The 23,075-nt window shown below is 38.3% G+C and overlaps 1 long non-coding RNA gene and 1 pseudogene across 1 annotated transcript in view; one reads left to right on the forward strand and one right to left on the reverse strand.

Annotated features, from left to right (window-relative positions):
* LOC147005449 (uncharacterized) overlaps positions 1-23,075 on the reverse strand; it is a 79,420-nt gene that overhangs the window by 51,181 nt on the left and 5,164 nt on the right. The gene's annotated exons all lie outside the window — the stretch shown is intronic.
* LOC147005450 (large ribosomal subunit protein eL8 pseudogene) lies at positions 18,780-19,671 on the forward strand (annotated as a pseudogene).

Below are 23,075 nucleotides of genomic sequence, written 5' to 3' on the forward strand. Positions count from 1 at the left end.
AACTTGTAATTTGTTCCAATCTTCTGGCTTATTCTTAGTCTCTGGGTTCACCTGCCTTTGCTGACCTGCACTGTACTGCACTCACTGCAACGACTCCCAACTGGCTCATCTCCGAACTTACTGCCTGTGATGTCTCTCCCTGCAATGTTCATAAACAGCTTTTCTCCTGACTTATCCCATCTCAGACTCATTCTGTCAAATATTTTCTCTGGATTGAAATTCCTCTACAACAGATCATGAATAAATTGAAGAATTTTCAATAAAGAGAAATCTAATTTTGCATGAGAAGTCATCCAAGTGGCCTGAATCCTTCCATTATGTTTCTAGAAAGACACATATGAAATGACATAGAGGGGAGAGACTTAGTGATGGTGCAGTCAATTAATCAAAAAGAAAAATAATTGAGAAGTTTTCATGCTATAAGATAGCAGCACTAAATGAAACTGTATCTACTTGTGACAGTGAGCGTCTTGCCACCATTGCCAAAAACCTATTACATGCTTTTTCAAGGAAGAGTACTTGAAGTCTAGACAGGAGGGTGCTTTTATTGCTCAGGGATCCACAGAGCATCCTTTTCTGGTCTGGAGGCTCAAGATGTCTTGTTCACCTAGGTCTATGATATTTGTAGTGCAGTGGATCTAAAATAAAGACATACTTGGTCATTTTCTGTGTCACAGTGCTCTGTGTCTGTTTTGTTGTTATAGTTGGCATTTCTGACAGGTGCTTTTGTAGAGGTGAGTTTCTCTCTTAATCTGGGATTAATGAATAATTGAGAGGTCTGAGTTTTTGTGCATTCCTAGCTACGTGGAGTGTACATTCAATCTATGAAAGATAGATTTCTGTGAGCTAAGAGATAAAGCAGGCATGAGGAGAAACTGAGAGCTGGGTCTTAAAAATGCCACTGGTCAGTTCCTTCAGTTCAAAAATAAGAGCATTCACACACATTCTCCCTTACACTACCACCACTATGTTCCAATTTATAAGGCTCCAAGCCACTAGAGATTAAGCTACAGAATAGGGGAGGGAGGAAAGCATTGATCATTGTTGTTTTAATGATTTGAAGAATTAGAAGTAGTTGTGCAAGTAAGTAGGTTTTTTTTTTTCTTTCTTAATCACAGGACAGACTGAAGATAGATGTTTAGCTTATAGAGGAAAAAGTAAGGAAGAGCCTTGAATATATGGGCACAGGGAGAAAAATTCCAATACAGAATGCCAATGGCTTGTGTTGTAAGATCAAGAATTGACAAGTGGAACCTCATAAAATTGCAAAGCTTCTCTAAGGCAGAGGACACTGTCAGGAAGACAAAAAGACAACCAACAGATTAAGAAAAGATCTTTACCAATCCTAAATCCAATAGAGGACTAATATCGAATATATACAAAGAACTCAATAAGTTAGACTCTAGAGAGCCAAATAACCCTATTAAAAGTAGGGAAGAGAGCTAAACAAAGAATTCTCAACTGAGAAATACTGAATGGATGAGAGGCACCTAAAAAATATTCAACATCCTTAGTCATCAGGGAAATGAAAATCAATACAAACCTGAGATTCTACCTCCAGTCAGAATGGCTAAGATCAAAAACTCAGGTGACTAGCCGGTCGTGGTGGCGCACGCCTTTAATCCCAGCACTTGGGAGGCAGAGGCAGGTGGATTTCTAAGTTGGAGGCCAGCCTGGTCTACAAAGTGAGTTCCAGGACAGCCAAGGCTATACAGAGAAACCCTGTCTCAAAAACAAACAAACAAACAAACACAAAAAACAAAAAAACAAAACAAAACTCAGGTGACAGCAGATGCTGGTGAGGATGTGGAGAAAGAGGAACACTCCTCCATAGCTGGTGGGATTGCAAGCTGATACATCCACTCAGGAAATCAGTCTGGCGGTTCCTCAGAAAATTGGACATAGTACTATATGAGGATCCAGCAATACCACTCCTGGGCAATACCAAGAAGATGCTCCAACATGTAATAAGGACACATGCTACACTTTATTCATAACAGTCATATTTATAAAGCCAGAGGCTGGAAAGAACCCAGATGTCCCTCAACAGAGGAATGGATACAGAGCCTGTGGTACATTTACACAATGGAGTACTACAAAGCTATTTAAAAAAAAAAAAACAAATTTGTGAAATTCTTAGTCAAATAGATGGATCTGGAGGATATCATCCTGAGTGAGGTCGCCCAATCATGAAAGAACACACATGATATACACTCACTGATAAGTGCATATTAGCCCAAAAGCTCAGAATACCCAAGATAGAATTCGCAAAACACATGAAACTCAAGAAGAAGGAACACCAAAGTGTAGATACTTTGATCCTTCTTAGAAGGGGGAACAAATTACATGGGAGGAGTTACAGACAAAGTGTGGAGCAGAGATGAGAGAAGGACCATTCAGAGAATGTCCTACTTGGGGATCCATCCCATATACAACCAGCAAACACAGACACTATTGTGGATGACAACAAGAGCTTGTTGACAGGAGCCTGATACAGCTGTCCCCTGAGAGGCTGTGCCAGTGCCTGACAAACACAGAAGTGGATGCTCACAGCCATCTATTGGACAGAGCACAGGGTCCCCAATGAAGGAGCTAGAGAAAGTACCAAAGGAGCTAAAGGGGGTTGCAGCCCTATAGGAGGAACAACAATATGAACTAACCAGTACCTCCAGAGCTTCCTGGGACAAAACCATGAATCAAAGAAAACACATGGTGGGACTCATGGCTCAAGCTGCATATGTAGCAGAGGATGGCCTACTTAGTCATCAATGGGAGGAGAGTACCTAGGTTCTGTGAAGGGTCTATCCCCCAGTATAGGGGAATGCCAGGGCCAGGAAGAAGGAATGGGTGGGTTGGTGAGTAGGGTGACAGGGTAGGGGATAGCAGGTTTTCGAAGGGGAAACCAGGAAAGGGGATAATATTTGAAATGTAAATAAAGAAACTATCTAATTTTAAAAGAGATGCCAAAAAACACCTGAAAATAAAAGATAGATGTTTAGCAAAGAAGTTGAACATCACAGAAACACTCATAACACTATTGTTAGCACAATCATTGCAGACACCTAAATCTATCTTACCTGTGTGATACTCCTCTGTAAACTATAAATGTCTATTACATTAACTTAATTTACCTACATATTTCCTACAACTGAGTCTGAGTTAAAAAAAAACTATAATACACTTATTTAATTCTAAATTCAAACTGTGCCTCAGATCAATATTTGTTATGGAAAACTGGTCATTCTGTATTATAGATTATGAAAATAATGAAACTGACCACAATGTCCTAACTTGCTTGAAACTCATCTAAAACCTTACTTTTCTCATTCTGGAACTTACCTTAGCAGTAATATTCTTTTTGACCTGTTAACAACTTAAGATAACCAAGATGACTTATTGAAATACTTTTCCCCAGCCCAGACTGATATCAAATGGCCACTCAAAGAAGTTATTAATCCTTTGATAAGCCAGTGTGTAACTGAGCCAGAAGATTAAAAGCACCAGAATGAGATAATATGAAGAGTGTTGAAGAGTAGAATACTAGTTTTAGTCAACACTATTAGAAAAATGTAAATTAAAATGTGTGGATCATTGCTTCAGGCAACTTTAGACCCTAAAGCACATCCTGAATACATGTGCTTTGGTATGAGCTTTGGAACTGATAAGAAGTAAAAGTAAGAAAAATATGTAAAAATCTCACTTGTAAATGAATAATTATAGAGCAGTTAGACTGTGCTTGGTAAACATGCTTATTCCTAAAGAAAAATTCCTGATTCTTAACATGCCAAGCTGCAAAGTTAATTTTTAACCAAATGGGGAATGGAATGCATAAAATTGCCTCCTGTATCTGAAAATTAGGGTTACTCTCACATGTTTGGAATTCTTTTGTTTTTGTTCTTTTTTCTTTCTTTTTTTCTTATTTTTTTATTTTTTCAAGACAGGGTTTCTCTGTATAGCCCTGGTTGTCCTGAAACTCTCTTTGTAGACCAGGTTGGCCTCAAACTCAGAAATCTGCCTGCCTCTGCCTCCCAAGTGCTGGGATTAAAGGCGTGTGCCACCACGCCCGGCATGTTTGGAATTCTTATACTACAGAATCTAGACATTTACTTTTGCTTATTGAAGTAAGAACTTTAAGATGATTGTGATGGCATCTTTTGAGAAAAGGAATGGTACAGAAACCAAAAGTTTACAGATGCCTGAAATTAGTATTCCTGACATGATAAAAAATTACTTCTTGAATATATTAAAGCACAAACATAGAAGAGGGAGTCTTAAGGCAAAATAAAATGAGAAAATTAAACAGGAACGCTGGTTACTATATTAAAAAGTCCTTATATAACTATTGTTAATAATTTTAGAGCAATTATTTTACCTTTCAATATTACAATAGGAAACATTCTATTTTTTGTTTTTGATTAGCTGAAGACTAGTCAGTTTGGACATACTGTCAATTTCAAATATCACTTTGCTCTGTGCATCCAAGCTGAAGTTTAGGAAGTAAAAACAAAGAAGTGAATACAAAGTGTTGTTGTGAATCTTCATAGAAAACTTTTTATTTTACATTTTTATCTTGAAATTAAACATTGAGTAGTCAAAAGGTAAAGAGATTAACAGAATAAGTGTAAAATTCTACAAACTAGAATACATTTCTAGCACAAGCCAAAAAAACAAAACAAAAAACAAAAAAGTCACAGGGTGCTGTTTTAGTGTCAAAACTAAAGCATAAGATTTCTTCTCTAGTTCATTATGTTGTGAAACTCTTCATTCCCATTAGGTGAATAAATAATCAATGTTCAACCAACGTATTTTAAAATATTTTATTACATTTTCAATAACTTTATACATTTGATTTGAGCACATTTCTCCTTTTCGCCCTATTTCCTCTCAGATCCATATCCTCATTCCATACCTATTTAACTTTGTGTCCTCATTTATTATTTTAACCCATCATGCCCCATTACTGCTGGCCTATATGGTTTTTGGTGCACAGGCATGCTCTGAAGTGTGTTAGACTTAGTAGGAATAACATTGACTTTATATCTTAATCTCAAACTCTGACTCTTCCATAAATTGTTAGTTCAGAAAAATCTTTCCAGTGTCAAAACCACAAGTCCTGGTTTAAACTGAATCAAGACCCCTAAAAACATGGGACAACTCATATGTTGCTGAATGTGGCAGTGTCGGAGCTATGTCTCTGTCTCTTCACCCTGAAAACGTCACCAAGAATCACTGAAGAAGAAAGCAAGCTATTATTAACGTTAAAAGCACAAGGATTTCTGTAGTGGCATCCTTGAAATTCTTTAGAGCTAGCATTAGACCAATTCAGTGTTTCGTAACAATGCTGATCATAATCACATTGACAAGTGTCCTCTTTATCCTAGAGTCCTTCGACTGGTTGTTCTCTTGTTTTTAGTTTTTATTTTGTTTTATTTATTTATTTACTAACTGTCAAAATTCAAACTGCAGGAGTGATAACATTAAATAACTAAGACTGAAACCTCAGCAGAGAAGGAGCAAAAGCCCTGGTGGTGCAGATGTGGAGCATAAATAGAGCTTTGAACAGACTCAAGATAAACACAGCTTTTCGTTTTCAGAAATTAAAGAAATATATAAACAAGAATGTCATACCTGGCTTTACACTTCCCCAAGTTTCCATAAAATAGCCAATGAAAGTTGGGCTGTTAAAAAGACAAACAAACCTCTGAGTAATTATTGTTCAAATATTTTCCCTCTTCCCCCAACAATTTCCACTTAAAATACGTGTTTCAATGCCTAGCTAGTTTATCTGTGTGGGGCACTGAACAACATATTCATACCCTCAAGTAGCTGCTGTGAACCTATCAGCCAGCAATTAGAGTGAAGAAATCATAGTCTCTTTTGCATGCTCTTCAATCTAACAGAAAAACCCTCAGAACAAATCTTAAGAGAACATGATATATTAGATGGTAAGAAATATAATAAACAACAGAAGCAACAAGATAAAGCAAGCGATGTATTTAGAAACTAGTAGCCCGAGTGTAATTCTTTACGAGGGCAGGAAGGAAAGCTCTGTGCTGATGGCATGTTAGGAGAGGTCCAACAGATGTGAGAAAGTGAGCCAGGCACGTTTTGAGGTAAAATATTATACGCAAAGGATGAGAGGAAGTTCAAGTTGTTTGGTATGCTGGAGCAGCCATAAAGAGGTTAACTGATGAAGACCAGTAAGAAGCAATATACAAAACGCCATTCAGAGAACTGGGGAGTGGCGGGAAGGTCAGTAGGAATGACAGAGCCTTCTCAGGGACATCGATTTGCAGTGCACAAATGATGGTAAGTAGCCAATGCTTGACTAGGAGAAACTCGTGATCCGTCACTGAAGTTGCTGTACTGAGAACAAGCTAGAGGTGCACAAGGTCAGTCTGAGCAAAGATGACAACGAGCTCTTGAGGTGTAGGTGGACACTTGGTCTAGGAGCAGCAAAGGCAGAAGAGAAGGTGAACAATGTTGAAGAGGAGCTAAAGGTTCAGATAAAATATATCCATAGTTCTAATATGAAGTATTAAGACAGAAAATATAAAGGATGTGGCTGAAATTTTTTTTCCTTCCTCCAAACTCTATGAAGAAAGCTTTATCTTAGTAGGATAAAAGGATGTGGATGTCATGGTTAAGAAGATCATCAAAAGGGACAGTGGGAAGGGGATAGAAATCAAACAGCTGCAATGCAAGGCACTGAAAGGATCACAGCGTTTATGAAACAAAAGAAAGAAAAAGAAAGAAAAAGAAAGAAAGAGAGAGAGGGGGGGGGAGGGAGGGAGGGAGGGAGGGAGGGAGGGAGGGAGGGAGGGAGGGAGGGAGGGAGGAAGGGAGGGAGGGAGAGAGAGAGAGAGAGAGAGAGAGAGAAAAGAATTTTAAAACAATATAATTAACTCACTTAATTATATTAAATATATTACTAGTTGCAAAATTGCTTTAAGTTCAAAGTACCATCAAAATATTTGAATACAAATTAACTTTTATGAACATGGTTATATGGTTTATAATACAAACCTATAATCTAAAATTGTGAAAGTTACCCTCCATAAATTATGGAGGTTAAAAATTTATGCTTAAGACCATAAAAAGACAGAAAATGGCCTTACTTTGGAACTATTACTTCATTAGCTCTTATAGTTCCTTGTAAATTAAGCATACTTAATGAATACACTGCTTTGTCAGTTAATAGTGCAGAAAGCAAATTAAACCATCATGTCAAAATTGTTCTTCAATTTAGCCACTCACTGGATTTTACCTGAGAGTTTCCAGAGACTCAAAAAGTCCTCTTTGCAAAATCCAACTGAGAGCAATTAAAGGACAATATTTTCCTTATAAACTTGAAAGAATCTAGTGTTAGAACCACCATGAAACCCTGTCCAAGTGTGTACTGAGTAATATTTGTAGAAAAGGCACACCAATTTTTCCTGAAAAGAGACACTATAAAATAATTGCATGCTTTTGCATAAGATTATTTGTTAATGACTAGGAAAATGCAAGAGAAACATCAAGTTACTGGACCTCTACATCTAATCAAGTAGTCAGAAAGGATCATAAATATAGCCCTCTTTACTGGAGGGTTATTTGGAGATAGGGCTTTTAATTAGATTGAATAAAGCAAGAATGAAGCTTTAAAATAGTACCACATACAGTATGAATTACTTTGTGAAGCTATAAGTATACGTTGTTCCCGTAGAAACAAATAAAATCAATACAGAGAAAAAAGGATAATTTCAGAATATTGCTATGAATTTTCTCCCCAAGTAGCTCAATACAATTTACAGTACTTACTTAGCTGTAGATACTAAGGTGAATAATCTTTGTTAGGATGTCTCCTTTTCACAGTTAAATACATAAATCCATTTTCAAGCCACTATAATTTAAGTTCAGGAAGAAATCAGAGAGAAGGTTAGCACTAACTAGAAGCAAATCTGTGCTCAGAAGCAAACTGTGCAACTCATCATCTGCTCGAAGATGCCAGTATCCCAAATCATTTCCTCAATGACCAATCTTAGCACTCAACTTACATCAGAGTCATGGTATGCCACTACATCATAGGAACCTACTTGTCAGATGGACATTAAGTACATATTAGTTGGAATAGCCCTGTGGAAGTTCAATTTCTCAAAGGCAACAATAGACATATGGCTATATATCTAGTGGACTCATGTATTTCATAAATTCTTTTGAGACCTATAAAATATTCTTGGAAAAGTTCCAAAAGTTATATTATGAGAACTGTGTGTATCTTTCCAGTCTTGGCTTCCCGGGTCTAATATAAACAGTGCTATACATTTTCAATTGGGATGCAGAATTCTAGATAATTTCTTACACCATGCCTTAACCTTCAATTACAAGGTAATTTTGGAACATTCTGAATTTACTTCTTGATCTCTGCTTTGAGTGGCATCAGTGGACTCAGTAGATAGAAACTACATTTTGTAATAAAATCATTTTATATGTAAATGTGAACATCCTTGCTCTATGGTATGACCTACAGATAAGTGTGCTTAGAAGTACCTGGATCACACATGGGTGTAACTAGTCAGTAAATTCATGACTAGAAAATTGCAGCATGCTTGGCTTGGACTCAGCCTGGAATCAAGCTTGTTCTTGTAGTAGATCTGAACCATCACAACTGGACAATGTCAGAGAGTGCGGGACTTTGGAGCACTCGAGCCTAAGTGAGTGGCTTCATTAAACATCTCTCCTGAGGACTCAGGGAGCTCTGCAGAAGAGGCAGAAAGACTGTAAGAAATGGACGGGGTGGATAACTGTAGGAATAACAAACATATGAACTCATAGAGTTCATATACGTGTTCATATGGTGGTATGCACAGAACCTCCTCAAGTACAAGCCAGATGGGGCTCCATCACTGAGAGGGAGAAGAAGACACACGCTAACCCTCACCTAGAAGCTATCTCCAGTGGCATCTTCTTATAAGGGAAAAATTAGTTTCCTCCAACGGTGTTTCAGTGGGTATTCTAACCATACTGCAGACAAGCCCATGCCCAGTAGTAGATGGCCAACACAAAATAAACCCAATGGTACTCTTGTAGACTTTTTCCTCTCATATGTCTTTGGGACTTGCTTTCTCTCTCTCTCTCTCTCTCTCTCTCTCTCTCTCTCTCTCTCTCTCTCTCTCTCTCTCTCTCTCTGTGTCTCTTCCTTCCTTCCTTCCTTCCTTCCTTCCTTCCTTCCTTCCTTCCTTCCTTCCTTCCTTCCTTCCTTCCTTTCTTTCTTTCTTTCTTTCTTTCTTTCTTTCTTTCTTTCTTTCTTTCTTTCTTTCTCTTTGGCCTAATTGACCTTTGGTTTGTATATTATGGTTTCTGATTTTATGTTTTTATGAGCTTTGGTTTTGGTATGTTTGTGTATCTATGTGTCTGTATTTCTTGTCCTTTTTCTTTAATTCTGGCTTTTTGGTTTTCTTTGTTGTTGTTGTTGTTGCTGTTGTTGTTGTAGTCATTGTTTTGCTGGTCTATTTGTTTTCTAAGATGAAAGTAAGAAAAGGCAAAGAGTTAGGTGGGTGGGAAGGTAGAAAGGTTCCAGGAGGAGTTGGCAAGGTTTAATTATGATCAGAATCTATGAAATATATTGTATTAAAAACATTTCTTTTCAATATATACATAAAGAGTTTTAAATATTAAAAGGTGCTTCTCTGTAAGAAATGACACTTTGACAGTGAAAAATAAAAGGTAGGATGGATAGAAAGCCAAAAAGAATATAGATACATGCAACTCCGTTTGCTTCCAAATAAATTTCTATTGCAGGCAAAATTGTGAATTCAAAATTCCCCAATGCTCATTCACTGATCTAGATGTTTGTATTGGCTCAGAATTATTTCAAGGGACCACAATGTTGAGTTTAGAGGATTTGTTCTTGGGTTATTTAGTTATAAAGCATATTGAGCTTGTTCTAAATAACATATTGCAGGAAAAAAAGGAGAGTGACATCTTTTGCTGCATGTATGAATGTTTCCTCTTGAATCCACCAACAGCTTGAGGAAGGTAAAGAAATCACCCTGAGTACATCATGACCCTGGGTGGCAGGATGTCCTAAGATTTTGCTCTTTTCTGTTGCTTGCTTTACCTTGGCAGCTTGTACAGCTCTCTAACATTAAAAGTAAAACCAAACCCTAAGCAGCTGGTGTTCCTGTAAGAGACAAGCAAGCACTCTGCTGACTGAATGTGAATAAAGGGACCATGAGAAGGGCAGACAGTCGGGGGACAAAAGCAAAATCTAGGAAAAGGATAAAAAGTGGGTTAACATCATGCTCCTGAGGACAAAAAGCATAAAAGAACTCAGATATGGAGTATACTAGCATCTTTGGAAGAGTCATCAGTGCTTCTAAGCTAAAACTGTTGCTCTTGGCTTGGAAACCCTAAGCTTGTGTTTGGCTGTGTGTCATTTGCTTTTCAGAGTGAGGGGAAAATTCCCTACTCCCATTTCTCTCTTGTTGCCTTCTTTCATTCTATACTTATACTCAATGCCTTCCCAAAGTATCATCGCATATCTGGGCATAATATCTTTCAGGAAAATAACAAGGCAGATATTTCTGTGTATGTGTTTGTAGCTATGCTTTCTTTAGGAAGAATAGAAGTAAAACTTACATTGGTTTTATAGCAACCTCTGTCTATACAACAAAACATTGGCTTGCTCAAATTCTTTGAATGAAATCGTGATTTTGTGCTTATTTCTCTGCATTCAAATACAACTTAAATATGGATAGATATAACACATTATTTACCATTAATCTTTTATATCCCCTTGAAAGGGGATATAAGTGACAATAGACTGTGGCCTTCCCAGCCTTGAACAGGTCTTTCCCAGCCTTGAATGGACTGAACAGGCCTTGAGCACTTGCCACAGTGGACCTCATCACCTGCCTTGGTTGTACTTGCCTCAGCTGGGTCATCTACGTTAGTTGCACTTGCACGTTCCCACAGGAACGTAGAAGAATAGACTGCCTGCTGACCTTGCTGTGCAACATAATTCAGCTGAAACAAAGGATAGGGTCTGTGAACTTTCCCTATATAAATGCAGTGCTGAGTATTAAACTTGGAGCTTTGATAAGAATCTTGTCTTGGCTTCATTCTTCTCTCCCCTACCCTGCCTCTTTTTCATTTTCAGTCACTCTTTCAGGCAAACCCAGTTCATCATTGGCCACTGGACAGCTACAACAGACAGAAAAGAAAGCATCATAAAATCTGAAGATGCGCAAAGGACATTATAGTTTGAATATTTATGGTATGCCAGGTAGTGCCAAAGACTTTAAATTGGATGTTTCATTTACTCTTGGCATGAGTCTTCACCTCTACTTTATAGGTGGGGTATAAAAGGTATGTTTTGAAGAGAATACTTAAAAGTCAACCTCTGGCTCATTATAAGAGTAAGATTTGAATAAAGGCCAAATTTCAAAGCCATGTCTTCAACCTCCTTATCAAATGACTCTCAGCAAAGTTGAGAAAATCCCCTAATGTTAAGGAATCCTACTAAATTAGATGAAATAAAGCACTCAGAAGATATAGTGCTTTTGAACTGGATGAATCTTTAATTTCTACTTTCTTTTATTTATTTATTTTGTATTTATGCATGTCTCTTAGTTTAGGTTTCTATTGCTGTGAAGGTTCACCATGACCACAGCAACTCTTATCAGGAAAACATTTAATTGGGGATGGCTTTACAGTTTCAGAGGTTCAGTCCATTAGCAGCAGGACAAGAAGCCTGCCAGTACACAAGCCAATATGGTAGTGGAGAAGGAGCTGAGAGTTCTACATCTTGATCTGCAGGCAATAGAAGGAGACTATGATTCAGAATGACCATAGCTAGAGCATATAAGACCTCAAAGACCCTGCCTCCACAGTGACACAGTTCCTTCAACAAGACCACACCTACTTCAAAAAGGCCACACCTTCTAATACTGCCAGTCCCTATGGCCAAGTAGTCAAACTCATGAGTCTATGAGGGCCATTCCTATTCAAACCACCACAGTATATATGCATTTTCTTATTTGACAGAATCTCACAAAGGCCAGAATATTACAAAACATTATGTAGCCCAGGTTGACCTCAAATTTCCTTCAAACTTTCCAACTTCCTCAAATCTTCCTTCTTTTAACTTATGAGTGCTAGAATACCAGGTATATTCCATATTTAACCCATACCCACACACAACAGCAGCTACTACTTTGAAAGGATGTTTTTAATTAATTTTTATTTCACTAAGTATTAAAGTGCTTTCTGAATATAATGATAAATACTAATTTCTTATGTATCCTTATGTTCTATTTGGAAAAGTAGTCAATCTTGTTCAACTTTTATTCCTGGATCTCTTTAGTGCTTTTTTTTTAAATCCCAGATTAAAAAGTATTGTTATTTCTTATTTTCCAAGTCCCCTTCTGATGCCATTCCTGTGATAGTTCAAATTTTTGCTTTTTTACCAGATGATTATGCAAGAAATGCCTGGTTTTCAAGTTGGTCCTGTTCCAGAAGGCTTTTCTGTAGGTCAGCTGGAAGCTTGGAACATTCTCACCCTTATAAATGAGGATGTAAGTAAGAGCTTGATTCCCAGGCCAGTTATTAAAGCCTTGAGAACCCATCAGAAAACTGAATTACAGTATTGTACTGCTGGCTTGAGTTCCAAGTCACTGGAGCAGATCATTAGTGATTCAAAGCAGTCAAGGAAAAAGGACAGATGCAATTAAGGGCAGATATAAGATACAGTTTCTCTATCCACAGTAAGAAATAATACATGGAAGTAACCTTCAAGGATATTCAGTGTAAAGTAATATGCTGGATTCTCTATTCTTGTTAAAATTCTGCTCAATAGCTGCTGCAGCTGCTGACTTCATAAGTATGGACAACCGCTTCCTTCACACTATCCATGGCGGAGATGGATCAGAAAGGAGCATTGTGTATGAAATGAGAGGTGAGAGGAAGGGCCATGGTGGGCAGTGTGGAAGACTTTATCCACTCAACAGGTCACTTGTTTGTGAAAGATCTCCACAGTGGAGTGTGCATGTCACAGCAAGGCGGGTAACCCATGGGAAAGGGGTAATTCTAGCTATCTCCTTTTTGAAAGAATCTTGCTATGAGAATGTGGATGGAACTCACAATAATTTAGCTTCCTGAATGCTAGAATTACAGGCATGTAATTATACAGCATGATGCCCAGTTAGAGGTTGAAACTCACATACCTTTGATTTACATATGTATTTGAATTAAAGCAAGAAAGTAATTAAGTCCACTTAATATCTATCCTCCATTGAACACGTTACTAACTTGGTTTCTATTTCTTTTCTATGTATAGTCTTTGAGGTGTGGAGGGAGCAAGGGATGTCGGTAGTAGTACTCTTTCTTAAAGTGAACTCCTTTTGTTGAAATATGTGTAGAGGACATGATAGAAGACGGTGAATTTCTGCAAAGTAAACACGGCAGATCAGTAGACTAATTTCACCAGCTGCCCAGAAGCCTTCTCAGTGCATTTTCTTCAAGTGGTCTTTAAAGGAAAACTGAATAAATAAATATGTTTCAAACAAGGAATACATATAGGAAATGGATATTAATATAAGGAAGTAGGACATTGCTTTTCTGGTTGTGCAACTGAAAATTCATAAAATTTAAACAAACTAAAAAGCTAGTCTATCTTATTAAAGGATTTGCAAATTGGTAATTTTGGTAAATGTTGAACTTATTTATAGCTAGTGCAAAAATATGATATTTATTTATTTTTGAAAATAACTGATGAGCATGAGGAAGGATAAAACATGATATTGAATTTTGGCCAGCAAAACTGATGGAGAGGAACAAAAGAGAAATAATTTAATAGGGTCAAGATTTATGTATCTTTGTAAGACATCTTTATCAGCTCTCAATAAATAAAACCAAGTACCAAAATGCTCTGAGCTCAATTATTCTAGGATCACCAAGACATGGTGTTAAATCAGGGTTTATAAAGAAGTGACCAATCACATTGCTCTAAAGGTGTTGATATTCACATGAGCATACTAGTTTATTCTAATACACATCAAACATGAAAAAAATCCAATAACTCAACAATAGTCCTACACTAGTTCATAGTTGGATAGAGTTGAATGGTAGAGTTCTCTGTGCAGGGCACCAAATCCATTTGTTAAGCTGATAAATCTCCATTTGAAGAACTAAGTTTATTATGCTGGCAGTAGCTGCAGGACTAATGTCCCATTTCCTTACAGGGCTACTCTTTCACTCCACAGACACCTGTATTCCATGTCAAGTAGCCTCATCCGTCTTGAAGCCTCCAACTGTGCAGTAAATCCCTCCAGTTATTTGAATTTGACTTTCTATTAATCAGAGAACACCTGTGCTTTTAAAGAGCTTACATAATTAGGTCAGGCTAGGCCTGCAAACTTTAAATTATATAATAATTAATATATGCAAAAGAAGCTGGGCATGGTGGCGTACGTCTTTAATTCCAGCACTTGGAAGGCAGAGGCAGGCGAATCTCTGAGTTCAAGGCCAGCCTAGTCTACAGAGTGAGTTCCAGGACAGCCAAGGCTACACAGAGAAACCAAAAAAAAAAAAAAAAAATTAAAATATGCATATTTAATTTATTAGTTGGTCATTCTAATATATATCTTCACATATTTAAATTATTGAATACTGGAAAGTCTAAGATGGATGTGCTCTTCCAATAATACCCTGCCTTTTTTAAAAGTTGTCTTGAGAGTGTTTATATTTATAATATTTAGGTTTTAAAACAATGTTTCCTGGTTCTCCCTGATTCTCATAGTTAACTTGCAGTGTGTTTGAGTCTGCTATATGGGTAGCATTTTATAGAGACTTCTTTCTGTTTTCGTTCTTCCACATCCCAATCCTGACCTTGCCTACATTGTGCAGTAGAATAAAGAAAATGTCCCATCCAGAGAACTGTGTTCTAACTAACCCACTCCCTCAATAGTCCCATTGTTGCTGCAGGTTAAATGATACATTCAAGGGGGTCTTGGTTCAAGAACTGTCTATTTGAAGTAACTCTAGCTCACTATAGAGTATTCTATTCTGAAGAGATTCATTATTACAAAAAAAAAAACTTTGAAAAATATGTTTGTTTGTTTTCTGGCCAAAAAAAATATACTTAGGAGCATTTCCAGCATTGGGTGACAGGATTGACATATAAGGAGTATGAGAGTCAACTTCCTGCTAAAATGCCTGGTGTAGCTTCCTAGAACGCCTCTTCTTTGTCACACTGTAAACCATCTGCAGGAGTAATACTCATGGGTTACAGAAGGGCTACTTGTCTGTTCTGTATCAAATCAAGTGTCTCATGAGTGTGAACCATCAACCAAGTGTCATCTATTAGCCACATGGTCCTGAAAGTGAGTTCCATGTGGCATTTGCCAGAGGTAGCTCTATTTTTCTACTGGAGACATTGAATTTGTGGTACTTTGGTCAGCCATGATTAATTAGGTATGAGAAAGCTAAATTTTGTCCATGTTCATAAAATCTTCCAGACTTAGTTTTTAGTTCCAGTATAACCCAATTCTCAGTTTGATGGTAGTATTTTCTTTTTTTTTAATTAGGTATTTTCTTCATTTAAATTTTAAATGCTATCCCAAAAGTCCCCCATACCCTCCCCACCCCCCACTCCCCTACCCACCCACTCCTACTTCTTGGCACTGGGGTTCCCCTGTACTGAGGAATATAAAGTTTGCAAGACCAATGGGCCTCTCTTTCCACTGATGGCCGACTAGGCCATCTTCTGATACATATGCAGCTAGAGACACGAGCTCCAGGGGGTACTGGTTAGTTCATACTGTTGTTCCACCTACAGAGTTGCAGATCCTTGGGTACTTTTAGCTCCTTGGGTACTTTCTCTAGCTCCTCCATTTGGGGGCCTTGTGATCCATCCAATAGCTGACTGTGAGCATCCACTTCTGTGTTTGCCAGGCACTGGCATAGCCTCACAAGGGACAGCTATATCAGGGTCCTTTCAGCAAAATCAGCCTTATTTATAATAGCCAGAAGCTGGAAAGAACCCAGATGCCCCTCAACAGAGGAATGTATACAGAAAATGTGGTATATTTACACAACGGAGTACTACTCAGCTATTAAAAAGAATAAATTTATGAAATTCCTGGGCAAATGGATGGACTTGGAAGGCATCATCCTGAGTGAGGTAACCCAATCACAAAAGAACTCACATGATATGTACTTACTGATAAGTGAATATTAGCCCAGAAACTTAGAATACCCAATATATAAGATACAATTTGCAAAACACATGGAACTCAAGAAGAATGAAGACCAAAGTGTGGACACTTTGCCCCTTCTTAGAATTGGGAACAAAACACCCATGGAAGGAGTTACAGAGACAAAGTTTGGAGCTGAGACGAAAGCATGGACCATCTAGAGACTACCATACCCGGGGATCCATCCCATAATCAGCCTCCAAACGCTGACACCGTTGCATACACTAGCAAGATTTTGCTGAAAGGTAATATTTTCTTATATCTTGATGTCATGTCTAAGGCACACATTGGTTTCTTCAGCATCCCTCTGCCAACCTCCATTCCTAGAGCTATCATAAGAAGTGCCTTGTGATGTCTTAGCAGGTTTTAGTATAGATAACTGGGGAAAATCTTGCTGACACATCAGGCTTAAGGATATGACCCTCCATTTTTCTCCGGTGGCTTAAATATAAGATTCTCAGCCCTTGGTTTCACAGTAGTAGGAGGCATCAGTATGGAATAGTTCACTAAAAACAATCAGAGCCTAGGACAGATAGGACCCATTGAACACAATTGCCAAGCAAGGGAGAAAAGCAAAACTTCATGTTGACCCAGGTCTCATGCTGGAAGGAGCTAGAAGTCTGCTTTTTGAAATTATTTCCTCTCCTCCTTTCTCTCTATTCTTCTCTGGCCTATCATAATCCCCTCATCCCAAAATCTACACCTTGTCTCATAAAACCTACATCATGGATATATTGAATTCTCTCCCAAGACAAATCGTTATGGCCTTGTTGTATAGTCTTTAGTGGTGTGAAAGTCAATGAAGAAAGGGAAGAGACCCTTAAAAAGAGTACAGTGAGGAGAGTCTCTAAGAAAACTCCCATCCCATCTCATCCCATCCCATCCAATTCCATCCCATCCCATCCTCCCATCCCATCCTCCCATCCCATCCTCCCATCCCATCCCATCCCATCCCATCCCATCCCATCCCATCCCATCCCATCCCATCCCATCCCATCCCTTCTCAGGTATTATTTTAAATGAAGAAATGGATGAAGACAGTATTGTCCCATCGATTGCCAGGTGCTGAGTGAGAAGGTGAATGTGCAAGAGCCAAAACATTTAGAAGTCTTCAGCTTTTCCACCAACAACCTAGCCAGCCCCTAGCTCAGTAGAGGCAAAGAATCAAAACTCTGTACAGATATCTAGCAGTGGAGTCACATCTAGTCACAAGGACACTAAATTTTTACCACAGAGTACTTTTAGGTTAACTGCAGTAAATTCAACTGATGTGTGGGTTACATTTTCTTCGGCCTAAAAAAGGTAGCAAAAAGAGAAACAGCACTGGATACAGTGACATGAACAAACCAATTTTTATTTTACTCAACCAGATGTTAGCATATGTCATCAACAGATACAAAAAGAATGGCTTCCATTTTAATGTACACCCTGATTGTATAGTAAAAAACTCCAAGGATCTGAGAATACCTTGTAACTCAATAGCACACTTCAAATGCACATCCTGAGGTGGTGTACATAACTGCACTGTCCAGTGCGATGACCAAAGACATCCATGCCTTTCAACACTGGAAACATGCACCACAGACTAAAGAATACCATTTTAATTTTATTTCATTACAGTTGGCTGCATTTATATTTAAATCATCACATAGAACTAGTCCCTACGGGATGGCCCAGCTCTAGACAAAACTCAGCAAGCAATACTCTGGTTTGAAATCTAGTACAAAATGATTCATATTCTGAGATATGAAAACCCTTTTGTTGATTTCCAGCTCTTAATATAATCTAGCATTCCCAGCTGGAAGTGAATTGTCACTATAGAGTAACTTCAAAATAGTCCTTCAATCTGTTCTAGGTAATGATTGATCATACCCTAGCTGTAGTTCCTGAATGGATAGCAAGACTCCTAGGGAGTCATAATACCATCGTAACATATACCAATGATGTGCTATATCCCATCTTAGACACTTAAATATTTATTGCTAGAATTGTCTTGGAAAGAGCATGACATGTGCATTTAAACAAATAAGAATAATTTAGACTAGAAAAATAAGTGTGCACAGTACAAGAACATAAAAGTGATTTGTAGCAAATACTGCAGGTTTGTCCTTCTGTGACTCTGTGGTGTTTGTGGCTCTATCTCTGTGTATCTGCACGTCTCTCAGTATGCTTATGCCTCAGTATGTCTCTCTGTCTGCACATATTTCTATTTTGTGTGTGTATATGCATGCACCTGTGTGTTTTATGTGTGTCTGTGTATCTCTGAGTATGCCTGTGTATGTGTGTCTGTGTCTCTCGCTACCAACATTTCTCTATGCCTGTATATATGTGAATCCGTGTAACTGAAACCTATATGCCTCTGTGTTTGAGTATATGTGTGGTGGCATCTATGTGTCTTTGTATATGTATCTATGCTATGCTATGTATATTTTTAAGTTTGTCTATCTCTGTGTGTGACTGTGCATATTTATGTATGTGTGAGTGATTGTCTATGTATGTGTGTGCATGTGTATAAAAGTGGCTCTCAGGAACTAGACACTTGTTTTTCTCTCTCCAGCAGCCGAGCAAGATGCCCAAAGGGAAGAAGGCCAAGGGGAAGAAGGTGGCCCCGGCCCCCGCCGTCGTCAAGAAGCAGGAGGCCAAGAAGGTGGTCAACCCTCTGTTTGAGAAGAGGCCCAAGAACTTCGGCATTGGACAGGACATCCAGCCCAAACGAGATTTAACGCGCTTCTTCAAATGGCCCCGCTACATCAGGCTGCAGCGGCAAAGAGCCATCCTCTACAAGCGGCTCAAAGTCCCTCCTGCCATTAACCAGTTCACCCAGGCGCTGGACAGGCAGACAGCTACTCAGCTGCTTAAGCTTGCCCACAAGTACAGGCCAGAGACAAAGCAAGAGAAGAAGCAAAGGCTACTGGCCCGTGCCGAGAAGAAAGCTGCTGGCAAAGGCGACGTCCCAACTAAGAGACCACCTGTCCTCCGAGCAGGAGTCAATACAGTCACCACCTTGGTGGAGAACAAGAAGGCTCAGCTGGTGGTGATTGCCCATGACGTAGACCCCATTGAGCTGGTGGTTTTCCTACCTGCCCTGTGTCGAAAGATGGGGGTGCCCTACTGCATCATCAAGGGAAAGGCCAGGCTGGGGCACCTGGTCCACAGGAAGACCTGCACCACTGTTGCCTTCACACAGGTTAACTCGGAAGACAAGGGTGCTCTGGCTAAGCTGGTGGAAGCTATTAGGACCAATTATAATGACAGATATGATGAGATCTGTCGCCACTGGGGAGGCAACGTCCTCGGTCCTAAGTCTGTGGCTCGCATTGCCAAGCTGGAAAAAGCAAAGGCTAAAGAACTCGCCACTAAATTGGGTTAAATGTACACTAAATTTTCTGTACCTAAATATAATTACAAAACTAAAAAAAAAAAAAAAAAAAAAAAAAAAAAAAAAAAAAAAGGAACTAGACACTTTACAGAGAAGCCCAATTTTTTCTAGGTCTGGCAAAATTCTGAGTATATTGGTACTTAAAATGGTCACTGGAAACCGTGGGAGTTTTATATCAAATTCAGACATCTGAAAGAATTTTGAAGTACTTGTGAAAACACTGTAAGTACAACTAATAAAATAAACATTAGTTGAAGTGAATCTATTTTAGTTAAAATAAAAATTCATTGCCTCTTCTTTTAAGATTTATCTTTCCAAAGAAATACTTTGTTAATCAGAATTTTAAGTGATCTACAGTACTTCTTCCACCCCAGAAAACTAAAGATTTAAATTAACACTGCCAGAGTTCAGTGAATATTATTATTCTTTTAAATCAGTTTTGCTAGGAAGCAGCAACAGCAGAGTTAGCAAAAATAAGACACCTGAAAGGAGAAGACACCCGGAAATGGTGGCTGTTCCTGAGCTGTTGACACCGGGGATGGTGATGTCCATGACCACCACCTTCCAGGCTCTGGAAGCCCTAGCTATAATGAAGCATATCCATTATATGCAAAAAATTATATATCCCTATATCAAGGTGTCAGATATATTGTGGAAACTTCCTTTATTTAGGCACCCTGTACCACTCTTGTTGCAAAACAGGAAGTACCTAGAGCAATGCTTCCAACTTTCCTAATGCTGCAACCCTTTAATACAGCTCTTCATGCTGTGTTTACCCTCAACCATAAAATCATTTTGTTGCTACTTTATAACTCATTTTGCTACTGTTGTGAATCATAATATAAATATCTGATATGTGGCCCTTATGGTTATCACACTGCACATGTTGAGAACCACTGGTCTAGAGGAAGAACGTCATGCTGTAGGAGGCTTCATAATACCTATGCAGACGAATCAGTCTGTTTATGCACAGTATAACATTTCTCTGAGTATCATACCACACTCCCACAGGTAAGGATTTTGCCTTCATTTAGGTATTGCCCTCTGGTATCTATTGGGGCTGCTCTATTACATTGTTGCCAGAATTCTACATCCAATGACCTCCACTTCCTAAAACATATTCTCTATGACCAATGTTATTAAAAGCCATTATTCAGTTAATATGAATTTTTTACATTAGCAATTAAAGATTTTCTCTCACACATATAAAACATATAAATCTTTAGTGGCATGATTAAGATTAATGTCTTTATAAAAGAGACTTTAGAGAAAGCTGTCTCTCTCTCTCTCTTGCCTTTGTACTTTACTGACTGTAAGAACAGAGACTATCCTTCTGGAGGGTAGAAAATGAGTGGAAGCAGAGAGCAGCTCTCTCTAGGTATCAACAATGATATGTATAGACTTCCACCCTCCAGAAATATAAGGAAGTAAAGATTTGTTGATATTTTTAGAGAAAGAAAAATGTTTAATAACATTTAGTGTTTCTTCCTACTAAAGAAAAATAATAATCCACAAAATACACATTCATATGTTATTTGACAAATATACACCCTATGGTTTTATCTTTGATGGAAATTCTAGATAATTATTTTCTAAACTAATTTATATTGCTACTTCACAATTTTACAATATCAGCCAAGGAACTTAAGAAACAAAGTGGTTTACCTATCCTAAATCAGACAGGGGACTAATATCCAATATATATATAAAGAACTCAAGAAGCTGGACTCCAGAAAATAAAATAACCCCATTAAAAATGGGGCTCAGAGCTAAACAAAGAATTTTCACCTGAGGAATACCAAATGGCTAATAAGCACCTGAAAAAATGTTCAACATCCTTATTCATCAGGGAAATGTAAATCAAAACAACCCTGAGATTCCACCTCACACCAGTCAGAATGGCTAAGATCAAAAACTCAGGTGACAGCAGATGCTGGTGAGGATGTGGAGAAAGAGGAACACTCCTCCATTGTTGGTGGGATTGCAAGCTTGTACAACCACTCTGGAAATCAGTCTGGAGGTTCCTCAGAAAATTGGACATGGTACTACAGGAGGATCCCGCAATACCTCTCCTGGGCATATATCCAGAAGATGTTCCAACTGGTAAGAAGAACACATGGTCTCCTATGTTCATAGCAGCCTTATTTATAATAGCCAGAAGCTGGAAAGAACCTAGATGCCCCTCAACAGAGGAATGGATACAGAAAATGTGGTACATTTACAAAATGGAGAACTACTCAGCTATTAAAAAGAATGAATTTATGAAATTCCTAGGTAAATGGATGGACCTGGAGGGCATCATCCTGAGTGAGGTAACCCAATCACAAAGGAACTCACACAATATGTACTCACTGATAAGTGGATATTAGCCCAGAAACTTAGAATACCCAAGATATAAGATACAATTTGCTAAACACATGAAACTCAAGAAGAACAAAGACCAAAGTATGGACACTTGGCCCCTTCTTAGAATTGGGAACAAAACACCCATGGAAGGAGTTACAGAGACAAAGTTTGGAGCTAAGATGAAAGGATGGACAATCTAGAGACTGTCATATCCGGGGATCCATCCCATAATCAGCTTCCAAATGCTGACACCATTGTATACACTAGCAAGATTTTGCTGAAAGGTCCTAGATATAGCTGTCTCTTGTGAGACTATGCTGGGGCCTAACAAACACAGAAGTGGATGCTCACAGTCAGCTATTGGATAGATCTCAGGGCCCCCAAAGGAGGAGATAGAGAAAGTAACCAAGGAGCTAAAGGGATCTGCAACCCTATAGGTGGAACAACAATATGAACTAACCAGGTACCCCCCCGGAGCTCATGTCTCTAGCTGCATATATATCAGAAGATGGCCTAGTCGGCCATCACTGGAAAGAGAGGCCCATTGGACATGCAAACTTTATATGCACCAGTACAGGGGAATGCCAGTGCCAAAAAGTGGGGGGGGGGGGACTTTTGGGATAGCATTGGAAATGTAAATGAAATAAATACCTAATTTAAAAAAAAGAAAAGAAAAATGACCGATAGACAAAAAAAAAAAAAAAAAAAAAAAAAGAACCAAAGTGGTACCCCTCCCCTTATATTAGCTCATTTTCATATTTTATGTTTTGAAGCAAATGGCTTTTTTGATAAAATTTATTTCTTTTTCTTAAAATATATTTCTCTGATAATTTACTTGTCAGTACTTATTAAATAATTAAATCACTAAATTATAATAATAATTATTATTAATATATTGACAACAATTACACTCTTTTAAAAAGCCAGGCCATTTTTAGACAGAAACACTTTTGAGCATTTAACATATTAATATCAAGTCAGTGCTAGTTTAATTTTGGAGTTAAGTTTTTGATAAGTCAACAAGCCAGACATTTAAAAGTCCATAAGTTTGAGACAGTAGACAGAACTGAACTTGGGAGCATCCCTAGACTCTGAAGTCCTCTGGCGTCTTACGA

The sequence above is a fragment of the Mus caroli genome, unplaced genomic scaffold (genome assembly GCF_978045245.1).
Source record: "Mus caroli unplaced genomic scaffold, Mus_caroli_1 scaffold_3, whole genome shotgun sequence".
Taxonomy (NCBI): Eukaryota; Metazoa; Chordata; class Mammalia; order Rodentia; family Muridae; genus Mus; species Mus caroli.